This window comes from Taudactylus pleione, unplaced genomic scaffold, assembly GCF_031769625.1.
Source record: "Taudactylus pleione unplaced genomic scaffold, aTauple2 ptg000184l, whole genome shotgun sequence".
Lineage (NCBI taxonomy): Eukaryota > Metazoa > Chordata > Amphibia > Anura > Myobatrachidae > Taudactylus > Taudactylus pleione.
The window spans coordinates 7,163,232-7,187,680 of NW_028284586.1; the positions used below are offsets into that span (position 1 = coordinate 7,163,232).

The 24,449-nt window shown below is 45.1% G+C and overlaps 1 protein-coding gene across 1 annotated transcript in view; it reads right to left on the reverse strand.

The window, feature by feature from the left end:
• TMC5 (transmembrane channel like 5) overlaps positions 1-23,255 on the reverse strand; it is a 183,986-nt gene extending 160,731 nt beyond the window's left edge. The window contains exon 1 of the mRNA XM_088476220.1: positions 22,900-23,255. The gene's annotated coding sequence lies outside the window, so the exon portion shown is untranslated. The remainder of the gene's footprint in view (positions 1-22,899) is intronic.
• Positions 23,256-24,449: the final 1,194 nt, after the last annotated feature.

Consider the following 24,449-nt stretch of genomic DNA (forward strand, 5'->3'; position numbering starts at 1 on the left):
TTGCTCGCAACAGCAAGAGGGATCTGTGACCTCTGACAAATAATGGCCTGCCGCCATAGGCTGGGTACACACTAGACGACCGGCAATCTTGCAGATGGTCGGGGCAAATCAGCATGCAAGATTGCCGTTACACACCAGAAGGATTCAATAATGGATGGAACGATCACTTGTTCCGTCTTTGTTTAAACTACACAGCCTAGCATGTGATATCGTCTGATTGGCTGTGCAGTACGGCCAATCACACAACGCTGCTGACATCCCTCGGGAGTGCGCATTCACAGTTACACATTAGCATTAGACGATGTGCCCGATATATCGTTCCAATCTGTCTCAAATCAGTATATAACACAATATATTGTCTAATGCAGAGTTCCCAAACTCCGCCATTACAGTCCAGGTTTAAGGATATCTATGCTTGAGCACAGGTGACAATTAGTACCTCAGTCAATTTGATTTAACCATCTGGACTCAAGCATGGATATCCTTAAAACCTGGACTGTAATGGCAAAATTTGGAAACCTCCGATCTTCTGTGTACCCTTCCGCACTGAGATGGTGTGAGAAATTTCAAGAAAATCTCCAGAAGGAGTTTATTTTTAGTTTTTTTACTTCATAACCTGCCTGTATTACACAGGAATGTTTCCTGCACACTGTATACAGTTAGGTATTAGCACTTGCCTTTTTATTTACCAAGTGAATATAAAGGTGTGCCGAGATTCATATTCAGAGAACTATGTAAATATTTGTTAAACCTATAGGACAAAATTCTGATAACACAATAGAGCGCACTCATGATAAGGTATATTATTTAAATAAACCGCAATACATTATAAATAAAATATATTATGGTGACAGGTAATGTGTGTTATTTGTCTGTCTTGTTCTTCCCTGGAACAGAATGTTTTCAACTATAATCAGCCACCTGATCCTATGTAACTTTTATTACGCTAAGTTAACCATTGATTTCTTCTGAAGATAATGGTCACTAAAACGATATATTTTTTGGACTGAGGTGACGCTAGGCTGGGGTACTGACAATGTTATGTGTCTCCTATGTACACTGAAGTCAGCTATTTTATATGCTGAGACAATATTTGTAAGGCTGAAGCCTTTCAAGTCCTATTGGGTTCTGGTATAAAAGGTAGATAGATAAAAGGTTAACGATGTCTAGATAGACACCAGTGGCCAAATGTAATCGGGTGAGAGTTTAGGAAATGTGAGAGTTTAGCAGTAACCGCTCACATTGGTCAAGTTTTATCTTCAACATGGGAAAACATCTGGATGAGAGTTTAAATCGTGATAGTTTTTTTTAGTCTAAAAACATGCGAGTTTGTATGTTCTCGGACTCTATTACATTGGCTGAGTTTAAAAAGTGAGGTTACTGCTAAACTCACATTTTGTAAACTCTCACCCTATTACATTTGGCTCCAGATGTTAGACAGGCAATAGGTCGGCACGGACAAAATGTTGATAGGATAAAAGGTCGACAAAGAAGAGGTTGACATGGAAGAAGGTTGACAGGTACAAATGGTCGACGTGGTCAAAAGGTCGACATGGTCGAGGGGGCACTGTGAGCCCCTCAGCCTGACGCATAGTTAGTGGGGGCCGCGATCAGTGTGATTGCTCCCCCCACAAGAATAGGAGACTGCTGCGGCTGCTGCTTAGCAGCTGCGAGCAGTCTCCCAATGCAGCCCAGCACACGTCAGCAACGTGTGCTGGGCTGCTGTGATGTAAGAGGGAGGGAGGGGGGGCGGTGCCGGGTCCCTCCAGCAAGCCTGGGCCCGGTATTGTCTTCTGCCCGGTAGTGTCCCCCTTCTATCTGCGCCCCTGCCTATTGCTATCACAAAATGATGAGGCGCAAATTAGTTTCCAGGGAATGGACATTACACTTTTGCACCTTTTAAGATTTTTCCGCCTTTACACACACCTATGTACACTTTAGTTTCCATTAGCATCAACTGAGAGAGGGCGATAGTAGTGCTCTATGATGTGTGACCGGCGGACCATCCAGGTTCACCAGTACAAAAAGAAGGTATATTGTTATGTGCATTGAGGAGACATAGTAAGTGAGGGCCTGTGAATTTGGTTTTATATTTTGTGCATTTATTCCCTAAAGAGACTTCTTTGGACCTTGGCAATGGATAAATTGGTTTTATTAAGCATATATTTTCCCAACCATCCCAATATTGGCAGGACAATCCCGATTTGAGGGCTCTGTCCCACCTTCCAGACTGGGACTGCATTGTCCAGATTGACCTGCCAGAGCTAGAGATGAACGGGTGGTGTGTGCAACATTCAAAGTTCAGTGAACAGGACGGGGGAGGTCCAGCTTGTCGGGAGTGATGACCATGTCCCGTGATGCCTGGTCGTGCCCCCTTATCAAGCGTGTGCCTACACTTCACATGCCCTAGTCTCAATTCCCACCGTGCCAAATGTTGGGAAATATTATTAAGTCACAAGTACAATATGCTAAATTATTAAGAAGAATTTGATATTGTAATGTGAACAAGATATTAAATCGTGCTACAATAGACATAGAGGAGATTTTTCATTGTGCAAAACAACTATATTTAAGCCCTGGAGGTGGCATCATCCACAACTTTCAATGTGGTGCCATTTGTTATTTGCATGCATGTAATTCATTACAAATAAAACAATGTAGGCTATTCATAATGATACAATTGTTCAAATATAGGCTATCTAGATGTTACCTACGCACTTTGCTGCATCCAATAGATCAAAACTTAAACCAATGACAAAAGGAAACAGCCTTACTCATGTTGGTCACGGAAATCACAGGGAACATATAGTGTAATATATTTACTTAAGGCGATAGACCAGGGATGGAGCGCAGAGTCTGTTAGCAACCTGACTAGTTGTACAACTGAACTGAGAAAAGGTGTGGTGCTTTGTCAGAGTGCACGCATATGGGAAGCAGATATCCCAAGTCTGCTCATAGCCTGCATGGAATGACTGCATACACCTATGTGTACCATGTCCATTTCCCTACGTTAGGCGCAATAAAAGACTGTAAATAATTGGTTGAACATTAGCCATAACAGTAATTGTAACAAAGTGAATTTCTTCCTCATCAAAGTTATGACATTGGAGTTTAGTCAGTATAAGGATTCCTATTGTGTATGATAAGAGCAGTTGCACTACACTATAGGCCTGATTTACAGTTGTATGCTATAGCTGTGTTTTTTTTACCTGAGGATTTGCGAAAATATGCTAATGGAACAGTAGTCGGGACTTGTACTGAGACACCCACCTGAGCCATCGCAGCTGTACACATACACAGCATCGGACACAGATCATGCAAACATCGACTCCTTAAGTGACTCTACAGTCACTCAGAATGGGCGCCGTAACTGAGACGCCGGAACCCTGTTTCCTGCATACGGGAATCACAGACGCAGGATGTGACGCCCCCAAAACGGTAGAGACACACCTGCACCTTCCCCCAAACACTCCCTGCCTGTCAATCACACTACAAATAAAGACTCGCAGCGTGCGACTATGGTAATGTATCTCAACACATACGCATTGGCAAAAAAAATCGCTCCATTTGTGAAACATCAACATTGCGTTCCTAATTATATAACCACAGTCTTAGAGGCCACTTTTAGAGAAACGGCCTGGAATTTGCGCAGTACAGAACGTAGATGTGAGGCCGATGTTGCATGGATGGTGGTGTGTACTCAAACCACGGAAGATCTGCACACAACGCAGATAGGGGAAGTGGGTGTAGCAACATTTGCTCAGTCCGTCACGCACTATTTTACTCTGTTAGCAGGTATTAGCATATTTTCGCAAAGCGCCAACGCAGTTGAGAATGCAATAGCGTACAACTCTAAATCATGCCCATCTGATATTTTTATGGGATTGCTGTGTTACGTTAAATATACTGATAAACTATTTAAAAATCGACAAAATCTAAAATCTAAATGACTGTTTTTACATCATGATAAATGTAACCAGCTCTAAGAAAAGTGCCAATATGCTCCTTACAGTGGTAACACACAGAACTAACCTGACTCATACCTCCTTACCACCGATGGGGCAGTCTGGCTTTTTGAGCACTGTCCCACCGCCCCACTGGTGGGCCGCAAAGTCCCGCAAGGGAAAAAGGTTGGGAGGCCACTCTGGCACTTGCTGTGAATGGATGCTGCACGTATGAATGCAGCATCTAAATAGTAATGAGATAGGCTGGGGGCAGCCCAGCAGCTTCAGTGCGCACAAGGTTCCGATTCCCGTCTCTCAAATGTAGGGAGGTAGGATTGACCCAAACATCTCAAAGTGGCTATACACAGTTCAGAGGGGTTAAGTATATTAGGTTGACTGTGACATTCGTAATGTAAATGTGAGAATGTTGACATGGTGATAATGCCGACAGACCGTATATAGGCATGTACAGCATGTCAACATTCAGCATGTCATCCCTGATGAAATGTAGACTTGGTCACAATGTCGACAATCCATTTTTTAGGTAATTAACGCTAACCCATAACCCTAACCCCTAATCCTAACATTTATGTTGACATGTTACATATCAACATTTTGTCCATGTTGACATACTTCAGATGTCGACATGGTACACGTTGACATTTTAAATATGTTGACATCATAAATGTCGCCAATCCGGTGCCGACATTGTGAATGTCAACATAGTGATTGTCGACATACTGACTGCATACCAAATTAGATAGATCATCAAGTGACATTGAATCTTGACTTGAAAATGTGAGGTGACTCTTAAGGGGCAAATCCAATTAGGAGGGAGTAGCCGCAGGAACGGGTTTCAGCAGCTGTATGGGATATTTGTTCTGCTGATTTTCTGCTTCACAGTCAATGGAAATGCAAACAGCATTCAGCTATCATGATTGAATCTGCCTCTAAACGTATTTCTGCCTGGTAAATTACTAATATATGCTACATAAATCAGGAATAATACCCTGATTATGGGATAGCTGAAATTAAAACTGTTTGCAGAATATGGGATGGTTGGGATGTATGCTTATGCTGTCTACAGGCAGTTCCGTGCAACCCTAGGGTGCTTAAGCTGGGTACACACTGATCACCCATCGTTCACAGACATATCCGATCTGATGTGAAGCACAGCAGATGGCCGACATATCTGAAAGATATATCGTCCATCTGCTTGTGTGCACGTGAGACCCGCCAATCGCCCGTACACATGCTGTGACACTTGATGGTGATTGACAGCTCAACTGGGCAGGCAATTTAAATGCCCGCCCATTTAAGCTGTCAAGCCCAGCACATCCGGCAGATGAAGTTGCAAGTGTGTATATACTTACCAATCGTCAGCTAGGTCGGCGGGTCAACCTAGTATGTACCAGCTTTAGTTAGACTCACAGCAGGGGGCTATCTGAAACTGAGGATGGGGAGTGAGGGTAAAGCTGGGTACACACTTAACAGATATATCTGCAGATTATGGTTGTTCATACACACTGAACAACCATCATCTGTTTTGTGGCCGCAGGTCCTGCTGGCCGGAAGGCGTATCGCACCCCCCTCCCCATGCCCTCTGCTGCAAGTGTACGGGAGGGCGGTAGACCGTCCGTACACACAGCACAATGCCCCAAGATATATTGTCATGGGCTGTGCAGCAGACCGACGCGATATGTCTGTAAACAATGTCGATCACAAACATATCGCTGATAAACAATGGCCGACGGCACCCAACATATTCGCTGATCAATTGGTCGGCCAATTTACTGTATCTGCCGGTGTGTAACCAGCATTAGATGAAAGTGTGGACAAATAACAAACCACAATGTACTCCTTCTCAGAGCCTCACACAGCCATACTACAGTAAAATGCTAGCTGAAAAAGAATTATGTCATAGGGTGCGAGCTGGCGCCGCTGCGGGAATTCATGCGAGTGTTTCCGTATTTTAAAGCGCAATCATTTAAAAAAAACAAAAAAAACAAGCTGAATTCCCGCAGCGGAGCCAGCTCGCACACTATTATATAAGCCCCATAGGGTCCTATACTACAGAAATGTAACCACTGGGAAACCTTTTCAGCATGTAAGAGAAGGTACATAAATACGTATTGCATAACTGGTAATGCCGCTCACATATTTGAAGATGTTTAATTTTTAGCAAACAACTGAAAGCGTTTCATCCGCATGCTCTACTGGAATGCAAATATTACTGAAAGGAAAAGGGATGAAAGCGATCATAAGCCTTTTATGCAATGCTCCTCATTGTCTTGTTAGGCAAACATAACCTTTATCTGGTTGAAAAAAAAAATGTATTCAGTTTGTAATTGCAAATGAAATATTTCTATGGCACAGATAACAGTCACTAACAACAAACAGATGGGTGTAATATTAATTGATGAGGAGTATTCCCAGTAATGGGGAAAAGTGACCATACACATAATGCAGAGTCAATAAAAGATGCTCCACCACATTCAGCACTGTGTTATTTTGTACAGGAAGGACTGAGCATTTCATATTGCCACCACAAAGGCAGCTTGAATTGTGATAAGACTTTCATATGGAATTCTAACCTTCTAAACAAACCAATAGAAGGCAGTCACCACCAGTCATACAGACCGGTGCGGAAGGTCATTTTTTGTGTCTTTTGTGGCTGCGGGACCTCCTTGATGTGGATAATGATTGAGACTTATCGTTCGGCAGTTTAGGTGTAAATGTGTATTATGAGTCCGCAAACCTGTCCACCATCACATAACTGAACCTAAAGATGACAGCTAATCACAATTTACTTTACTAACATTTTTTCTAAATTTCTCAATAACAAGCTTTTGGCTTAGGGGTCCCGTGAAAACACTGCCGATAGTCTAGGGCGCCGTGATTCAATAAAGTTTGGGACCCACTGCACCAGAGAGTAAACGTAACCATTTGGGTTTTCAGGGAAACACTTGTATCTATGCTCTAGGGGCCTGATTCAGCATAAATCGCTAAAGCTATCGCAGTTGCGACTACGCACGCTGGTCTGCTACGGAAATATGCTAATGTCTGCAGTAACAAAACCATTACAGAGATGGCCAAAGCCAGCATAGAGACGCCAACAACCGCACATCCGTAATACCTTACACTCCTGCGTATACATCGCGAACATCGAGTAACATCGGAGCCTCACGCACAATTACAACAGGTCTGACCTTACTCAGAAATTGCTAACCTCGTCGCACGCAGTAAGCACTCAAGCTGCGTATGGGTCGCAGTTTTCTAAGCTATGCACGCCCATGCAATGGCGTTCAAAGGGAAAGGCACGTCTGCATTTCTCTGACCACTCTTCTGTTACCACCCGCAAACGCTGACATCCCGTCCCTCCATCTGCGATGGATTTGTATCTGTGTGAGTGATCGCAGTGCGTTCGCAATGCTAACTCGTGTCTGCGCACTGCGGTGCATATGCATGCCCAGTACGCAACAATCGTCCATCTGCGTACGCTATTGTAATAGCGACCCATGCTGAATCAGGGCCTGGGTCTGTAAACTCCTTCCTCAGAGAACGCAAACAGGCTTCCAGCAGTGAATTCCCAAAGAGAATAGCTGAAACTATAATATGGATCTCCTATGTACAGTCAGGTGCATAAATATTGGGACATTGACAGAATTTTCATATTTTGGCCTATATTCACCACCACAATGGCTTTGAAATGAAACAAACAAGATGTGCTTTAACTGCAGACTTTCAGATTTAATTTGAGGGTAATTACACCCAAATCAGGTGAACGGTGTAGGAATTACAACGGTTTTTATATGTGCCTCCCACTTTTTAAGGGGCCAAAAGTAATGGGACAAACTAAACAATCCTAAATCTAACTTTCACTTTTTAATACTTTGTTGCAAATCCTTTGCAGGCAATTACAGCCTGAAGTCTGGAACGCATAGACATCACCAGACGCTGGGTTTCATCCCTGGTGATGCTCTGCCAGGCCTCTACTGCAAATGACCTCAGTTCCTGCTTGTTCTTGGGGCATTTTCTCTTCAGTTTTGTCTTCATCAAGTGAAATGCATGCTCAATTGGATTCAGGTCAGGGGATTGATTGACTTGGCCATTGCATAACATTCCACTTTTTAGTCTTAAAAAACTCTTTGGTTGCTTTTGCAGTATGCTTCGGGTCATTGTCCATCTGCACTGTGAAGCCTCATCCAATGAGTTCTGAAGCATTTCACTGAATATGAGCATATAATATTGCCCGAAAAAACTTCAGAATTCATTCTGCTGCTTTTGTCAGCAGTCACATCATCAATAAATACAAGGGAACCAGTTCCATTGGCAGCCATACATGCCCACGCCATGACACTACCACCACCATGCTTCACTGATGAGGTGGTATGTTTTGGATCATGAGCAGTTCCTTTCCTTCTCCATACTCTTCTCTTCCCATCACTCTGGTACAAGTTGATCTTTGTCTCATCTGTCCATAGGATGTTGTCCCAGAACTGTAATGGCTTTTTTAGATGTTGTTTGGCAAACTCTAATCTGGTCTTCCTGTTTTTGTGGCTCACCAATGGTTTACATCTTGTGGTGAACCCTCTATATTCACTCTTGTGAAGTCTTCTCTTCTCTTGTTGACTTTGACACATATACACCTACCTCCTGGAGAGTGTCCAACTGTTGTGAAGGGGTTTTTCTTCACCAGGGAAATAATTCTTCTGTCATCGACCACAGTTGTTTTCCGTGGTCTTCCGGGTCTTTTGGTGTTGCTGAGCTCTCCGGTGCATTTTTTCTTTTTAAGAATGTTCCAAACAGTTGATTTGGCCACACCTAATGTTTTTGCTATCTCTCTGATGGGTTTGTTTTGATTTTTCAGCCTAATGATGGCTTGCTTCACTGATAGTGACAGCTCTTTGGATCTCATATTGAGAGTCGACAGCAACTGATTCCAAATGCAAATGTCACACCTAGAATCAACTCCAGACCTTTTACCTGCTTAATTGATAATGAAATAATGAGGGAATAGTCCACACCTGTCCATTAAATAGCTTTTGAGTTGATAGTCCCATTACTTTTGGCCCCTTAAAAAGTGGGAGGCACATATAGAAACCGTTGTAATTCCTACACCGTTCACCTGATTTGGATGTAATTACCCTCAAATTAAATCTGAAAGTCTGCAGTTAAAGCACATCTTGTTTGTTTCATTTCAAAGCCATTGTGGTGGTGAATACAGGCCAAAATATGAAAATTCTGTCAATGTCCCAATATTTATGCACCTGACTGTATATGTTTAACCAGACCACATATAGACTATGTCAGTCAGCACAGAAACACATGGTAAGAAAGCTGATCTCATTTATGTTTTGTGTTTGCATGTTGTTATAATTTAATGAGAAGTATCCATGTCTGCAATTGTTTTCTACTAAAGCAAGAGAAAAGAAGTATAAATTATACATACCCTGGATCCAATGCCACAGACTGAGTTAGAATGCCAGGTAGATAAGGTTTATGTATAACTGTATGTAATAAGCTAGAAGCCTGTTTAGCAAAAGCAATCATTATGGCAGTGCCGAAATACCAAATAGGCAGTGTAGGCACCGACCTATGGGCCCCGCGCCTTTTAGGGGCCCCGCGACAACGGATCAAAACAATATTGATTTGATCTGGAAATAAAATTACAATTAAGCTTTCTTAATTTGTTTCCAAAAGATATAAAAAATAAATCAACTCAAAGTAAAGAGAAGACTCTATAGGGAAAATACTGTATTAATGTAATGTACCCATTAACAATTTAAAGTACATAACCATAGACATCAGATTCACATTACAGTTTGTCTCTTAAAAGCTCATCTTCTGTCAGCTGTAAGTTTGTAAAAACATTTCAGTGCAACGTACGTACGGTTTAATAAAATTGTTGGTTGGTAAAATTAAAAACGAATGAAGAGATAATTTGCGAGGGGGGGGCCTGAGATTTCAACTGCCTAGGGGGCCTCTGCCATAGGCGTGCGCAGCATATTACATTAGGATGTGCACCACCGGAAAAACATTCCTAGCTCTGTTTATGGCGGTGTCTAGAACCAGTCAGGGTTAAAGTCTAGCATTACCTTAATGTCATCAATTCACTTCTTATCATAATTAAACCCAATCATTCAAATATCATATCCCATACAATATGCTATATAATTACAGGAGCTCTGTGTGCTCTTCAGCTGTTACACACACTGTATTAGTCCACAAAATGGCCGCAGTTGAATGGCTGCAGTAAAATGGGGGGGCCTCCTCACAGCTCTGCACAGCTCCCCCCCAGTATTAACGGACCAGATTTGCATATATAACAATGGTGCCAGAAAGTACTACTCCCCCACCCCCAGTGCAACATTACTTAGCACCTACCCCCCCTGGGTAACCAACTCCCATGGACACACCACTAAAGGAGTTACCCCCCCCAGGCCAACCACCCCTCCGCAGCCATACTGCCATGCAGCTATTCCTCCCACCCCCGGGCAAACCACCTCCCCACTACACACATTACTGGGCAGCTGCCCCACCTGTCCAACTTGGGCAAAACCCCCTCCCCCCTCCACAGACACATTACTGAGTAGCTCTATGCAGCCAGACAGCAGAGGAGAGAAGAGAGAGCAGGTTTCACCGCAGGAGGAAGAGTGAGCGCGGGGGACACTGTCAGAGCATGCACTCCTGTGAAATGGTCGCCCACGAACCTCTGCTAGGGAAATGCTTCCTACAATCCTCCCTCCCTGAAAAATCTGGTTGCCAGGCAACAAAATATAGTCGCCATGGAGACCTGGCCCCCGTGTGCACACCTATGGCCTCCACAGGGTTTAATCCGGCACTGCATTATGGCATTGCCATCTGTGTGCTTCTGTCTTTCAGGTACTTCAGTAACAATAAACCACACTGGAGGGAGATGAACTTTGGAGTAGCTATGGGATAACTAGGGGTGGGCTGGCATTTTTTTGTTGAAATCCTTAAAATATTTGAAACTATTTGAAATTTAGTTTGTGGTCCCTGGGATAGCTTTCTAGAAATACCTGCCACTTTGTCATGTTTGAGGGTGGAGTGCTGATTTTATTAAATTATTTTTGATGAGAGAATTATATGGGGAAAGTTTTCAGAACACTGCCATATAATGGGCTTATATATTACAACATGCCAGGGAGGCAACACTTTTTACAGAATTTCAGCAACTCAGCTCTATATATTGCATACAGTGCACCTCTCACCAATCCCATTACTTACATTTAGACCCTCATTCAGAGGCGGTCGGAGGATGCAAGCGGTCGCTCAGAAACTGGGCGGCCGCTTGCATCCTGACCAGCCGCCTCTGTTGCGGTCGTTAGGCTGTGGGTTTACACCCACAGCTCTAACGACCGCTAGGGTGATGGTCGCGATAGTCATAGACCATCGCGACCATCGGGGCTTACGACGAGACCTTAGGGTAGGGTCTCACTTGTCATAAGCCCCAGAGAGCTTCTGGCTCTGTCAGAGCCGGAAGCTCTCCACTGACATTCCCATGGGAACGCCTCCGTTTGGGCTGCCACCCCCCCGGCCCACCTTCCAAACGGGGCGAGCTGTCAATCAACATCGACAGCTCGCCCCCTTTGGAAAGAGACCCGCTACGACCGGCGCTGTCGGTCGTAGCGGGTCTCACGCATGCGCACGAAGGAGCCGGCTCCCTCGTGCGCATGCGCACTGGACAAACATCGAGGCGGCCGCCTCTGAATGAAGCCCTTACTACTGGGAGGGAACAAATTGATCAAAATATGGTGAAAGGCCATATACTTTTTGTATTCTATATGGGTCTGCCCATGGTTCAGAGATTTTGGTTAGCAGTATGTTTTTGTAATCCCCAAGACTAATTATATTTGCATCAAAACTGAAAAACCTTTTAGGTAAGATATGTAGTCACTATGGACCTCATTCAGAGCCGCTCGCAAAAAGTGAGCGCTCGCTCTGAATGAGGGTGGACGCTTTTTTTTTTTTTAAGCCGGCCTCCTGGCCACTCGCTAAGCTGTGGGTGGCCACCCACAGCTTTCGCGAACGGCCAGGTGATGGTCACGATGGTCGCGACCATCGGGCTTGCGACGAGACCCTTGTGGTAGGGTCTCGTCTGCCGCAAGCCCCAGTGGAGCTTACAGCTCTAATAGAGCCGGAAGCTCACTACTGACATCACTGGTGATGTCAGTATGGCCGCCCACAAACGGCAGGCGTTCCTTCAGGAACGCCTCCGTTGGTCCAGCCACCCCCCCTCCCCTTCTACAAAACGGGGCGAGCTGTCGATCAACATCGACAGCCGCTCCATTTGTAGCGAGCCTCGGAGCGAGTGAATTTCTCACTGGCTCCGGGGCTTGCGCGCGCGCAGTACTGCTCGGCATCGACCCGCTTGCGAGCCGGTCTGAATCAGGCCCTATGTGTTTAATCGCTTGGCCGAAGTACAGTATGTAATGAACAGAACTTGGATACTGCTGTAGGGCACTGGTTTAGTCTAGAAGTGGGTCATTTATGGCTTGTATAACTACAAATAATTAATCCTTCTAGAGGGAGTGATAAATTATAACTGAAGGTAAAGGGACATTAAGTTTAGCAATCTATGCACTTTGGGCCTGATTCAGCAAGGAATGCACGGATGCAGATGCACACACCCGCCCACTGCGAGCATATGCTAATAAATGCATACGCACACAGAATAAGCAGACGCCTAGCAAAACACAATACCTCCCACTTCCCTTAACGTGCGTTCTGTTATACCACGCAAGACAGCGGAAACATCGAGAACCATTGAACACATTAGCATATACATGGTTGACCTGACTCCACGCAGGATGTGTGCCACTTCCTGCGTACAACGAGACCTCAGGCTACGGACGTCGCCGCAAGGGCTTAATTATGCACGCCCCTAAAACGCCATCCAAACGCACAGGCACGCCTGCGTTTGCCTGTCAAGCCCCACAAAATGGCACTTCCTGTCAATCACATTTCTCTGGTTCTGCGTTGCCTCTGCATACGCAGCACCCATCGCAATAGCTAGTTCGCACAAGTGCACTGCGATGCATACGCAGAGCTGAAACATCAGCCGAGTGCATGCGTTCTCTCCTGTGCGTTCCATGCTGAATCAGGCCCTTAGAGACATGGGATCTGATTCAGAGATGGACACAGGACCTTATTCAGAAGCGGCCGTGCGGTCGCCTCGATGTTTTGCCAGTGCGCATGCGTGAGACCTGCTACGACCGACAGCGCCGGTCGTAGCGGGTCTCTTTCCAAAGGGGGCGAGCTGTTGATGTTGATTGACAGCTCACCCCGTTTGGAAGGCGGGCCAGGGGGGTGGCAGCCCAAATGGAGGCGTTCCCATGGGAACGCCTGCCGTTTGGGGGAGGCCCCACTGACATCACTAGTGATGTCAGTGGAGAGCTTCCGGCTCTGACAGAGCCAGAAGCTCTCTGGGGCTTACGACAAGTGAGACCCTACCCTAGGGTCTCGTCGTAAGCCCCGATGGTCGCGATGGTCTCTGACCAACGCGACCATCACCCGAGCGGTCGTTAGAGCTGTGGGTGTTAACCCACAGCCTAACGACCGCAACAGAGGTGGGCGGTCAGGATGCAAGTGGCCGCCCAGTTTCTGAGCGACCGCTTGCATCCTCCGACCGCCTCTGAATGAGGCCCACAGACTCAGCCATCTTTTGCTGCAGTTACGTCTATAGGCTGTATTCAATTAGTGGCGATAATATTGGCTGGTTATCGGTGATATTATCGCACCTGCGATAATTTATCGCACTTTTATAGTGAGAAACAGGAGAAAAGTTTTCTCCATCTCATACCTGGAGAAAAAAAATGCATAATCCCTATTTTTGCCTGAAAATGTGGGGATTTCTTTCAGAACCCTTTGGGCACCCCCCTCCTAATTATAAATTACCACAAATTTTTTTTCGTAAGTTGCGTACTTTGGCAATAAATGACCACGCAAATATTTGGCAAAAAAAAAAGTGGAAAATGGGTTTAAAGTATTGGGTCCGGTTTTTCGGGGGGCCGTATGGATGCGACAAGTGTTTTAAACATTGCACGTAGCCGCAGCGGGCATTTTTTTATAGGTTTTAGTAAAACCATTTTAAAAAGCCTGCTGCGGCCACGAGCAATATTATTGCCGCTAATTGAATACGGCCCTAAGTCTTTCTTCTAATGCCAACTCTGATTTCCAAACAAGTGAAACGCCCACTTACAGCGTCTTAAGACAGTGCATTTCCGTCACTGTGTGTATTTAGACGCGCCATCAAATCTTGCACCAACCCTAGGGCAGGTGCAGTTTCTCCATCTGAGTATGGCCTTCTGTGTAAGTGGCTATGAGTCTTTGAACGCATGCCCGCGACGGCTTCACCCCCCACCGTTACCTCCCAGGAATGACCACTAAAGTTCTCAGACCCTGCACCTGATCCAGCGCTGCGTCTCTGTGCGGGAGTCATATGCATAAAGGATCGATCAACTACTAACATATTGGCACTTTGTCCATCTATGGCATTGCCATGAATCAGGCCCATGGTTAGGGAGTGGTTTTGAAATTCAGTGCCGTAATGGCCAGGATGGCACATGCTTGGGGTGCTGGTGCGGGTGGTGTACACCTCAGCCACCTGCACATTTTAACCCCTCTGGAATTCGCAGATGCCCGATGCTGGGGAAGGCTCTCTGGAAAGTCAAGTTCCTGGCTGTGGGCTCCATTACACAGCCTGCATGATGTGGTGGCCCAGTAGTGCAGCCAAAAACTAGGCATAAGAACATATTACAAGACACTAGTCTGGCCAGGTCGCGATCCCTTGAGAGACTAGAATTGACGTAATTGTCCCATCCTGGCTCATTTGAGGATAAATAGGAGAACATCCAGCATACTTAGGGGTATATTTACTAAAGTGAGTGTTTACCAAATGGAGATGTTGCCCATAGCAACCAATTCACATCCATTGGAAAGAATAAATCCAGGACAAAGTCAGTCACAGAAGCTATATGGGCTGCAGATTCAAGAGATAGCTGTATAACTTGCTCAACTTCCTCACAGCACTTTCCAGGAGCACAACATGAAATAAGGATATCTGCCTTCCTGTTATCACAGTTTTCAAGGAGCCTTTGAGTAGAGGCATTGATACCTGGAGATATCAATATTTATATTCAGGAAGAAATGTCCCACAATACAACTCTAAAGGTGCATACACACTGGGCGATATTACTCAGCGATTGCACGATTACGACATCGTAATCGTGCAATCGCTCAGTAATCGTGCACAAATTGTGCACTCTTATGTCAGAAACGACCAGCGATGCGCACTCCCGCTGGTCGTTTCCGACATTGTCCATCGCCTGAACATGCAGCACAATCTGCCGATAACGACAGATTGGCATGTTCAGGAATGATGGACTGTGCCTGCACTGAAGGACTGACCGGTCAGTGTAGACACTACAGGTGATCAGGAACGGCGGTACGATTACGATGTCGTAATCGTGCTGTCTTTCTTGATCGCCCAGTGTGTACGCACCTTATCACAGCAAGGGAAACAAAATGTCAGCTGTAAAAGAGTCCAGCGACAAGATGGAGGTGGCTAGCACACCACCAGAGCCAAGGCCGGCTCCAGGTGGAGTAGTACCCTGTGCAATCATTGCTTGGCGTCCCACTCCCCAAGCCACTGCCATCAGCATTCACAATGCTTTCTGATAATGATCAAAAGTGCTCCAATGGCAGCTGTACAATTACCCATAAGAATGTATTATGGCATATACATTTGTTAATGCTCTGGGTAATCATTTTATGCAAAAGCAACTTCTATAATATACATTTAAAAATAGTGACCAATAGATGGGATTTTCCCTTCTAAAAATAAATTTCTTCCTCCTTCATGAAGTCTTGCTACGTACAATAGCTTTATCTGCCTGGACACTAGTCAAAACATATACAGGAGTGGTGGACGGAAAGCCAAACTAAACCACTAACTAATATATTTCGGAGGTGGGGAGGACTGAACACAAGTTAACGCATTAGATGCTAGATTCAAAGGTTGCGATACATATTTGATATCTACAAATGCCGCACATCCACTAGGCAACCTGGGACAGACAGTACGATTACGACATCGTAATTATACCGTCGTTCCCCATCCCCTGCAGTGCCTACCCTGAACGATTAGTCATTCAGTGTAGGCACCCTCCGCCATCCCCGAACATGGTCAATCTGTCATTATCGGCAGATTGACCGTCATGTTCGGGCGATGATTGATGTCGGAAACGACCAGCGGGAGCGCGCATTGCTGGTCATTTCCAAATTTTAGTGCCCGATTCATGCACGATTAATGGACGACCGAACGATAACGATGTCGTTAGTGGATGACATGTCTGCTAGTGGATGTGCGCCTTTATTTATCCAACTCACACACTGCAGATTTTAGTGGGCAAATATTAAAATAATTTGTGAGTAGCTGTTAGCCAGAGAGATGTTTTGTTTTTTTAAACCACTGAACTGTTCTACATCAAAGCTGTAATTATGTCTTTTGACCTCTGGACTAGCAACTTAGGGCCTGATTCTGACCCGCTCGCGAGCGCTGTTCGCTCGCAAGCGGGTCGATGGTGCCGAAGTGCACATGCGCACGACGGGGGGAGCTCCATCGTGCGCATGCGCGAGACCCGGCGAGCGACGAGGAAGTCGTCGCTCCGGGTCTCGCCCCAAAGGGGGCGTGCTGTCGATGGTGAGTGACAGCAAGCCCCCTTTGGTGGGCGGGCCAGGGGCGTGGCTGCCAGACTGAGGCGTTCCTATGGGAAAGCCTACCGTCTGGGTCCGGCCCCACTGACATCAGTAGTGATGTCAGTGGGAGTGATTTTGGCTCTGATAGAGCCAAAATCACTCCAGGGCTTGCGGTCACCGTGACCCTACCGCAGGGTCTCGTCGCAAGCCCGATGGTCTTGACCATCGCGACCATCATCATGGACACTCGCTATAGCTGTGGGTGGTAACCCACAGCTATGCGAACGTCCATGAGGCCGCTCCATTTTTAGGGAGGAGGGCCCTAATTCAGAGCCAGTGCTCTGGTCAGAGCGTTCGGCTCTGAATCAGGCCCTTAGTCCTACAGAAGAGCAGACGATCTTTAGACTCACTTTAGGGGGTAAATTTACTAAAGTGAGAGTTTTTAGAAGTGGTGATGTTGCCCATAGCAACCAATCAGAAGATAATAGAAGATAATAGCTAGAATCTGATTGGTTGCTATGGGCAACATCTCCACTTCTAAAAACTCTCTCCTTAGTAAATTTACCCCCAGGAATGAACGTAGCATCTGAAATGCTATCAGTTTCTTGAAAATAGTAATACAGCATTTGGTCAGGTACAGTACCTTTATGTAAACTGCATTGTGACATGATTCTGCCAGTTATATAGCAAACATCTCAGGTGGCATTGGACTGCCTAGAAGCCTAAAATTGCACTAAACCGACATTTGCATTCACTGTCTACAGCTAATGATAACAAAAACAACCAAACAAAAAAGATCCCCCCATGTCTGCTGTGGTCCAGGTTTGCTCTTTTTGTACTTGCAAACAGAATGTTGCTTGTTAACATGATGCCTGTATGGAAAATGTCCGTCTGGGCAGGTGTGTGAAGAACAATCACTGTACATGGCAAACATGGGGGAACCTGACAATCTGGGTGATAAAAGGAATCTCAAGTAACATTCTGCAATAATATATCATTTATGGATCTCCTATCAAATAAGTTGTAAATGTTGGGCTTCATTACCGAGGTGTCCTCATACACCTAGCCTCAATACGCCATACGGCGTGAGACGCCCGGCACGACTGAGACTCTCCGAGAGGTGTAGCATCCCGCCTTTTTTTTTTATTTAGCGTCTTATTCTCATCACAGATGCAATGAAACACCACTCACAGTGCACTAGAGACGCTAGGCTGCGACTTTAACTGCTCAGCAAATAGTTGTAAACACGTACAAAGTCGCAGATAAAGCACAACGGAGCTTGGCGTGAGAAAAAGCTGCCGCACTTCAGACTCATCACTATACATATTCAGACTCATTCGCACACAGATGTACAAATGTCACACATCCAAACGATCAGTGCAATCTAGCAAAGTAGTTTTGTTGCTTCCAGTTGTTTTATTTGTGCAAATAATGTTGGCCATACATCAGGCATTTATCATGCCTATTCCCTGTTGTGCCGATGCCTGGGTCTGATGATTGGCAAAATACAACATGTTGCAAAATCTCAAGTCGGGGATTTTTAACATGTTGTATTTTGCTGATCCCCTGAGAATCGCTGATGATAGGAGTCCACCAATCAAAGGCATTGAGGAATCAGGGATTCAAGGATTAGCTGTATGACCTGCATTAGAAGCACATTTTGAGCAAAAAAGATGCTCGGTGCTGCCGAGTCGCCCGGGATCTGGCGCCGTAGGGAGCTGCTTGGTGAGATTGAAGCCACAGAGTATGAGGACACATCTGTAGGCTTTAAAGAGGATTCTGAAAATGTAATTAGCCCAGGCTAATAGCAGCAAATGATTCCTTTAATCACTTTAATGTGGACCCTTCCCAATGGAGTGGATTACCATTATCTTTGAGCTATACCAATTCAGTCAGCGATTGACGAACCACTAGTCTGGTCGTTAGATTTTCCATGATAAGTTCCAGTCAACTTGCCTGGAAACCCCCCTCCCCAACCCACAAAATGACGCCCACAATATAAATACTGGTAGTATATAATACTAAAGTTGCATATTGTTAAGATCCCATATTTTAATTACATGAATTAAAAGTTCTATTTTATACATGATATTTGATGTGGATATTTCGTATAAGAGTGCCCCAGCAACAAGCCCTTCTCTCTTCTTTTTGTGTTTCTCGGTATATTTTGGGCTTTGGGAGCACCACCAACGACAACGGATATGTTATAATACACAAATGTAGAATTGTTGGTATTTACTATTATGGTTCTGTGCGGTACCCTCACTTTTTTTGGTTCCAAGATCCCATCAGTGTCATAAATTAAATAATTAGCACCACCTGTTCTTTTAAAATGTGTCAGCCAGTAATGAATATACTTGTGCACCAACTAGGAGACCTGGAAAGCATGCACTGTTAGGAGTGCACTGATATAGATCATCTATAGCAGGGGTCTTCAAACTTGGCCCTCCAGCTGCTGTGGAACTACACATCCCAGCATGCACTGCCACCTTTTTGATATAACAGCATGCTAAAACTATGTGCAGTGCATGCTGGGATGTGTAGTTCCACAGCATCTGGAGGGCCAAGTTTCAAGACCCCTGATCTATAGGGTCAGTTATTAATACTGTATAATAATACACTCTCCAGTGCATAAGGAGACCAATCTGTACATTTAAGTCCAGGGCAGTGTTAGGTTCCTTTTCTGCCCCCCCCTCCCCCAGACTCCTGACTGGAGCCCACATCTGAAATAAAAATATTCAGCTCAGACAATATGGCCCTACTTCTGCATATAATGGCATACTATGATAACTGGTCCTGTACAGTATATGTCAGAATTATTGAACACACGATACTTTGTATTTTTGACGTACGAGGTATGTCTATAAAATAACAAGACTGTGATTCCACCTAGTAAACAAAGTAGTCAGAACCGGTTCTAACTGCATACGTAGTAACCTTGAACTTCTCTGAATCTGCATGACAGGCAGCAACACTCTATGACGTTCAGTTGATTGTGAGTCGCCATTTAATTTGGTTGTGTTTTCTGTAGAGTACCGAAAAATTGCTAAGTTTAAAAGTTGCACAACGTGTCAATAGTAAAAAAATTTCGATATCAAGGGTGTAATTTTGCAAGAATTGGTTCCAGAAGGCACAACAGGTAACCAGCATTATTATGAGGAAGTTTTGAAAAAGCTGAAAGAAAGAGTCAGAAAGAAACGGCCGCAACTGTGGAAAAATGGTTTCAGTCCTCACCAGGACAATGCGCCTGCTCACACAGCACTTTCTGTGAAGGAGTTTGTGACTGACAATCACATTACTACACTTGAACATCCTCCATATTCACCCGATTTAGCACCTTGCAACTTTTATATTTTCCCAAAAGTTAAATCAGTGCTTAAAGGGACACATTTTGAATCAGGTGATACTGTAAAGAAGAAAATGGAGGATATGTTGAAACAACTAACAGAAATTGATTTGCTCCATGCCTTCCACCAGTGGAAAACAAGACTATAGCGAAGTATTAGTGCAAATGGGGAGTATATTGAAGGGGACAAATATTACATTTGTAATACCAATAAATAAAGTTGAGTTATTTCATCAGTCTATTATTTAATAGACATACCTCGTATATTATAGCTGGTTAAGCGCTAATTATGCCCTCTTCATGGACTGGACACACTTGCTTTAAAATAAAGCATTTGGAAACCCCCATCTAGAAATCCTGCGTTTGTCACTGCTGTGTGGTAACAGGAGCAGCAGGACAAGAAAACAGAAGATAATTGGATCACCGGAAGGTTGGAGATAGGAAATAAGTATAATTGAGGGAAAATAATACTGACAATAAGGGAGCTATGGTGAATTGGGTTAATGTACTTAATTAAGGAGCCTTTTTTATAAGACTGATGGAGGTTATTAGGGGATTAATGACTATAAATGGAATTAATAGATGTCATGTGATTAATTAATAATGGGGATCAGGAAGTTAATGATTGTAGAGGGGTTATGTTTAATGCAATTGTAACGATGATATTGCAGGAGTTGATTTTGGAGGAGAGGTTCAATAATGATGATACTGTATGTTGCACAAAAAAATGCTTATTATATGGCAATCACCAGAATGCTCTGCTTATTGTATGGTGGTCACTGGGATGGTGTATTAACTTTTGTTGTGGTCACTGTGATGCTCTCTGCATTCCATGGTGGTCACTGGGATGGTGTCTGTATTGTATGGCAGTCACTGGGAAGTTGCCTGTATTGTGTGGCAATCACTGGGATGCTGCCTCTATTGTATACAGGGTCTGATTCAGAGATGTACGCAAACCCGATGGTTTACGTCAGGGATGGGGAACCTCAGGCCCGGGAGCCGTATAAGGCCCCCGCAGTCATTTGGTCTGGCCCTCTGAGCTTTTTTTTGCTAGCCTCATCTGGCTAGCAGGGTACCTATTATGGCACCCTGCAGCCAGAATCTATGCAGTAGTGCCACCTGGGGCGTCCTTAGGACGCTTCAGACGGTCACACCGCTGCCCTTACAGCTTCCCGTAGCATCCTCAGGATGCTCCGTGCATTGCTGTGATCACCGGCAACTGTGACCCCGTCCCCATGTGACATCACACGAAGGGGGCGTGGCCTGCACCAGGCCCACAAATAATGTTATATATATCAAAATGGCCCTCGGCAGAAAAAAGGTTACCCACTCCTGGTTTACGTACATCTCCAACCGTGTGAGATCTGCACAATCGCAGATGTTGCACTGTGCATGTGCAGATGTCGTTCTGCAAGATTGCACACAATGCCCCCAAGACATTTGGGGGAGTGGACGGGGTGGTGGTGGCCAGTGTTCTCGAAAACGGGGGCGTGTTGCCCTGTTTTCAAGGCATGCCGAGGCCAGTGTCTGTGTCTTCCGACACAGCTTCACTGGCCATGGCAGTGTAAAAACACCAGTCATCCTGAGTAAGCTGAGGGTTACTCAGATGTTCATGCAGATGATCAGATGCTGCATCTTCGGAAGTAGCAGCAGATCAGAGAAGCCAGCACCCTCCATCTTGGCCATACGGGGGGAGCCGACTAGGGCCCGGCCACACAAGACATCTTGTCTTCTGTCCAAAATTTCAAGGAACAATCACAGGTTTTAAAGTTCTGACCCTGAAAATATTTCTACTCATGAGCAATTGCCAAATGCACAGTACTATCCCTCTTTTTTTGCATGTTAGAAGCAATTCTTGTCACATATTATTAACCTTTATTATAGGCATTATAAAAGAATTACTAAAGAGACAAATGTCAAAATTCATGAGACCAAATTCCACCAGAGCAGTATTACAAGCGTAGGCATTGGAATGGGGAGGGGGGGTTGCAAGGGGTCAGCTCGCCCCCCCAAAAATTTGAAAGGCGCTGGGCTGGACGTGGACGGTCAGCGGCTGGTCTTTACAGCAATAGGCTGCACAGTAAAAAGACCGCACATTACACGTCTTCCTCCGTGCAGTGCAGGGGTGCACACCCCCTGACCGTTCACGGCCAATGTTCCCCCAGTACCGGGCCAGACATGATGTTGTGTGAGGATGGAAGTGCAGTTCCATGAACATGGCGGAGTTTCATTCCGGCGGAGCTCCGGCACAACAGATAAGTTTGGGTTGATGTTGGGGTTGGGGGGATGGCAGTGAGGGAAGGAATGCTTTAATTTGTCCCCAACATAAAATCGTTCCAACACCCCTGATTACAAGTGATGTGCTTACATGCCCGCAGCCCAGGACTGCTGAGAGAGTTAATACTAGGGGCCAACATGGCCAAGCGTGTTTGGGGAGCTCATGTTGTCTTAGGGCCATGGCTTCAACTCGACTACCTGGGCCTGTGGACTGGAGAAGGCCCAGCTACTCTGTATCCAAACCCCACCTTATCTATATACCCCTGTAGATGCCATATTTAGCAGCGTCTCCATGAATATTTTTTGATAATGATGCCAATATTGCAATGACCACTAACAAAAACAGCAGAGCATAAAAATATATAGCTGACTGGATATCTGGTCTATATTATATCTACAAACACTTATGCAGTCAATTCTAATTAAAGACAGCATAGTACCCACACATCAAATCATTCTATCTCTCTCTTGTTTTTCTTCATATTATCTATCATTTGCATTTGCAGTACGATGTACACATTACATGAACTTAAAGAAAAGTTCCCCTAAGCCACCCAGACATACAGTGCATGCTATTAGTTCTCCCGTTCAAACTTTCAGTGCTCTTACCTCTGGCTACAGTACATCCATATCTCATGGAGCGATGGGTTCAGATCCAACAGAACGACGGGTACTAGTACCACCCCAATGTGTGTGACCAGCAGCGGGAGCTGCAGGTGAGTAATACACGCAGCCGCCAGTCATACAAACACAGGAGGAGCAGCAGCAGCTCCCCTCCTGTCCTCAGGCTCACGTTATATACAGCAACACATCCTCCTAGAAATCTCCTGTACGTTGTTCCCTGGGAGACCAAAAACACTGACTGCCTGCAGTCTCTGCCTACTCTACAAGTGCAGACTGTATGACTCTCGTACACAATGACATCAAGTAACAGCAATCATGTATTATATCTATATTGGCTAATAGTGACATTAGGAAACAGTGAGACTCGGCACAGAGGGCAGGTCTCCTGGGAGAGCAGGCTCACAGGGAGGGACTACTACTAGAACGAATGACAGCTCTGGTCTGGTCTGGTGTGTTTAAATGAAATGCTATCTGACTTTAATGGGAGCTGATTGAACTGTTATGTATATTTCAACAAAAGGTTAAACCTGTGTGTTATATCTTCAGCACACTTCTTCCTACATCTTCTTCCTAAGATTATTTCACATATTGTATGTCCCATATAAAGTCCACGATTTTTCTATGATCCTCTAAGCAGGCACACTAATCCCTTTCCATATACTGTAGTGTGAGTGTTTAAAGGATCATTGAAATATCAGGGTCCTTATGTGAGTATATGCAGTATTTTAATGCATTTTTTGCACACGGTAGGCAAGTAAAACAGCTGTCATTTCATTTCGCATGTAAAATATGTTATATAATTTTAGGAAGATATAGACCCCTATTTACTGCAATCCACATTATTCAATGTGGCAGTGGCGTAAGTTAATTCCAGATGCCCGGAGGCAAGCTATAATTTAGTGCCCCCCCCCCCCCCACCCGTCACAGCCGCTAACACTGTAATGTAGCAATTTTCGTGCAGACAGGCTATAGATAGACAATGACAGCAGCTGATGGTCTGACATGGAGCTCTCCACTAGTGTATGGTGGCTTCTCAGATGCCAGGAAGGGGTGCCATGTATTGGTCGGCCATGACGGTACACTCCGGGTACATAGTTACAGCCCTAAGTGGGGTGAATATGTTGTGGACAATGGAGGAGGCGCCCCTTTCAAAGCTGGAGCCCGGCGGCAGACGTCTCCATTGTCTCCCATAGTTCTACCCCTGCAATGTGGCTGTAGTGTGATATTTCCAACTAAATTCGCATTGCCACCGAGCCCGAAGCGTGGCAAGCACAGCGAGCCCGCGAGGGGACAACTTTCTTCTTTAGGTGGGGACAACTTTCGGTACTTGTGTACGTAAAGTACACAAGTACCATTGAAAAGATTCATTGGGTTCTCTCTGCAATGAGTCCATAAAGTACACAAGTACCGTGAGTACTGTTCCCCTGTCCTATTTACCCCCTAACCCTCCTTTCCTGCACCCTTATAGTAACCTTCCCCACCCCGCACCCTAACCCTCCCAGTAAGTGCCTAAACCTAACCCTCCCCCTTAGTGC